Here is a 4,466-nt window from a genome sequence, read left to right on the forward strand (position 1 = left end):
TAAGAGCCTTCAGATATAGTTCATAGTAGGGTATTCCTAGGCATATAGCTCAGAACATTGAGTGCATATCTTCACCAAAAGAGTCCTACAAAAATATCAACAGCAGCTTTATTCACAATAGTTCTAAACCAGAATCAACTCAAGTGTCCATCAACAGGACAATGGCTAAACTATGGTATATTCACAGACTAAAATATTACTTAGCAATAAAAGAAAACAAACTTGTTTCACACAATAATATGGATGAATCTCTTAAAATGTTGAGTGAAAGAATATGAAAAAGACATTATTATTCCATTAATATGAAATTCAAGGACAGATAAAACTAATCAATAGGCATAGAAGTTACAGTAGTAATTATAAGGGGCAGGTATTGACTTGGAAGGGGCATGAGTAAGCTTTCTGGAAGTCTTCCTGGAATCCCTTTTGTCTTGATCTGGGTGATGGTTACACAGATGTATAAATAGTAAAAATTCATCCAACTGACTTAACATTTGTACACTTTGTATATTTTAAATCTCAATAAAACTTGAAGGGTGTGAGATGATGTTATCAATAATTTAAATACAATTGTTGTTGAGGATGTAGAGAAGAGGAAACCCTTAAACTCTGTTGGTGGGAATGTAAAGTAGTACAGGCATTATGGAAAACAGCATGGAGTTTCCTCAGAAAACTATAAGTAGAATTACCATATGATCCAGAAGTTCCATTTCTGGGTATATACTCAAAGGAAATGAAATAAAAATCTTAAAAAGATTTCTACACTCTCATGCTCATTGCAGCATTATTCACAATAGCCAAGATATGGAAACAACCTGATTGTCCCTCAACAGATGAATGGCTAAGGAAAATGTAGCATGTATGTGTGTATATATGTATATACACACAATGGACTTTTAAGCCTTAAAAAAGAATATTTGTGACAACATGAATGGACCTAGAGGTTCATTATGCTAAGTGCAGTAAGCCATACATCAAAAGACAACTATTGATTGCATGATCTTACTTTCTGTGGAATCTGAAGAAGGCAAACCCATAGAAATAACGTGTGGGGCCGGGCACAGTGACTCACGCCTGTAATTCCAGCTTTTTGGGAGGCCAAAGCAGGTGGATCCCTTGAACTCAGAAGTCTGAGATAAGCCTGGGCAACATGGTGAAACCCCATCTCTACTAAAAATAAAAAACTTAGCCGGCGCACATCTATGGCCCCAGCTACTTGGGAGGCTGAGGAGGGAGTATCGCTTGAGTTCAGGGGATGGAGGTTGCAGTGAGCCAAGATCATACCACTGCACTCCAGCCTGGGTGACATAGTGAGACCCCATCTCAGAAAAAAAAAAAAAAAAAAAAAAAGAAAGCCGTAGCTGGCAGGTTGGGAAAGTAGGGGAATCTGGGTTAAAAGGTACAAACTGTCACTTGTGAGTAAGTTCTAGAGACCTAATGTACAGCATGGTGATTATAGTTAATAATGATGTGTTGAGTCAGGGCTGTGACTCATGCCTATAATCCCAGCACTTTGGGAGACTAAGGCAGGGGAACCATTTGAGCCCAAGAGTTTGAGACCAGCCTGGGCAACATAATGAGACCCTGTCTCTACAAAATAATAATGTATTGTGTACTTGAAATTTGCTAAGAGAGTAGATCGCAGTGTTCTGACAACACAGACACAAAATGATAGCTATGTGAAGTGATTGATGGATATGTTCAGTAGCTTGATTGTGGTAATCATTTCATAATATATGTGTATATCAAAAGATCATGTTTTATACCTTAAATATATACAACTTTTATTTGTCAAGTATACCTCATTAATCTAGGGTGATGAAAGTGAAAAGAAAGCATCTTGAGAACTTCTAGTTTGCAAAGGAAATGCCCGTGGGGTATTACAAGCTCACCTTTCATTAATGACTAATTTTCTAGACTGCTTTGGTATCAAGAAGTGCCTTATTCTTCTATGCTTGGATGAGAAATACCCATCCCAGTCCCCAGTGTTTAAACTGCTCACAAGCAAGAAGTAGAGTGGCATTAAGAAGGAGGATGAATTAAACATCGGTCAGCAAAAATGGTGTTTCAGAAATGCCCCATGAGTGCTAGGGTTACCACTGCACTAATATGGTCATATCTGTGAGCACGGCTGTGGTGCCATATAGTGGGAACACTCTGAAGATGGGAGTCCAGAGACCTGAGTCTCAGCTTATATCTCAGAACTTCCTGGGGAACTTGTGTAAGTCTCCTAAAAGCTGTACACTTGTATTTCCTCATTTACAAAATGGTAAGGGTGTAGGACAAGATGTTTCTAAATACCCATGAAACCACTTTAACATAGCTGAATAATTGGTCAATAGCCACCCAAATTCTTTGAGGATTCTTCAAAGTTAAGACAATTGAGAAACAAGCCAGGCCTCCCCAGTTAGGAACAATCCCATCAGTGGAGACCCAGCCTCCAGCTCCTTCCCTACCAACATCTGTGTAGTGTCTCTGGGATCACACACACATACAGACACACACCATTGTGGGCAGAATTTGTGGAAGATCACCTTTCTACAGCAAAAGTTGTCTTTTTGAGTTGAATTTTTGCCTTTTTGCATGATTCACTGTGATGGGAAACTAGTGAAATTTGAAAGCATTAATTAAAATGCAGACTTTATTACTTATAAATTCACAGAATTAAGAATAAAAGCAGAAAAATAAAATAGAACAATTTAATATTGAAAAAAGTCTTCTACCACTGAAGGATTAACTGGAAAGAAATTGTTTTTGTTTTAAGATAGGTATATATAAGGGACTATGAATTCCAGCAAATTTAAAGTACAAGAGGCTAGATTTACCCTCCTGCCTGAAACAACCAAATATCAGGAAAAATATATGAAACAACAGTTTTCAAGGCACTAGAACCAGGAAAAGAAGAACAGTGATCCCTGAGAGATAGAAAACAAAGGAGAAGAGCACTGTGCATGCCCCAGCTTACTACCTTGAGAGAGTTTCAAAGTTACGATGTGGGAAGAAGAAACTCCCTGAGCCAGACTCTCTGAGAATAGACAGAGCTGAGAATCCCAGCAGACTCAAATAGCTGGAGCAGGGGTGTCCAGTCTTTTGGCTTCCCTGGGCAACACTGGAAAAAGAATAATTGTCTGGGGCCACACTTAAAATAACACTAACACTAATAATAGCTGATGAGCTAAATAAAAATTGCAAAAAAAATTCTCAATGTTTTAAGAAAGTTTACAAATTTGTGTTGGACCACATTCAAAGCCATCCTGGACAACATGCAGCCCGTGAGTTATGGGTTGGTAAAGCTTGAGCTAGAATTTGCAGGACAGAATACTGGAGAGGGGAGAGCTGGGCAAAGAGAGAACTCTGCAGAGATCTACAGAGGGACCCAATTGAATATTCAGTAAAGTAGAGATCAATGTATCTATGTGGAAAAACTACCAATATCTGTGGAAATTACTACCCAGAGGATTAGAGGTAACAGTACTTGGGGCTCTGACAAGTCCAGGAATAGTGCCTCTTCCCACCAGCCAGACTAGAAAAACTCATAATTCACAAAGCATTGAGTAGAGTACTCAAAAGACTCTTGCCTCAGTAGTGGGGAATAATTAGCTGTGGAATAAACATGGCTCTGTTTCCCTTAATAAATCTTGAAACACACAGGCCAGGTGTGGTGGCTTACAATTGTAATCCCAGCAAATTGGGCGGCTGGGGTGGGAGGATCACTTGAGGCCAGGAGTTTGAGATGAGCCTGTTCAAGATACTGAGACCCCACCTTTAAAAAAAAGCAATTAGCTGGGCATGGTGGCACATGCCTGTAGTTCCAGTTACTCAGGAGGCTCAGGTGGCAGATTACTTGAGTCTAGGAGTTTGAGACTGCAGCGAGCCATGAATGTGCCACTGTACTACAGCCTGGGCAATAAGCAAGACTCTAACTCAGACTCAAACTCAAAAAAAAAAAAAAGAAGAAGAAGAAGAAGAAAGAAATACAGACAGACTTGAAAAGATTAGATTGTTTTGAAGTAACTGAGCTGTCTCAGAACAAAGCTCAAGAATATTTACAGGAATACGCAAATATCTAGGACTCAACAAGGTAAAATTCGAAATGTCTGGCACTCCATAAAAATTTACCAGTATGCAAAGAAGTGTGAAAATAAACTCATAATGAGGAAAAAGGCAATCAATGAAAAAGGACTCAGGACTAAAATACAAGTTAGATTTAGCAGATAATAACATTGAAATGATTACTATAACTGTATTTGAAGAAATATGGCCAGAATTGCCTTGTTTTTATTTTAGAGGCAGGGGTCTCACTGTGTTTCCCAGCCTGGAGTGCAGTGGCTATTCACAAGTGCCATCATGGCACACTGCAGCCCCAAACTGCTAGGCTCGAGTGATCCTCCAGCCTCAGCCTCCAGAGTAGCTGGAACTACAGGTGCATACCACTGAGCCTGGCTAGAGTTGCCCAAATTTTATAA

The sequence above is a fragment of the Saimiri boliviensis genome, chromosome X, assembly GCF_048565385.1.
Source record: "Saimiri boliviensis isolate mSaiBol1 chromosome X, mSaiBol1.pri, whole genome shotgun sequence".
Taxonomy (NCBI): Eukaryota; Metazoa; Chordata; class Mammalia; order Primates; family Cebidae; genus Saimiri; species Saimiri boliviensis.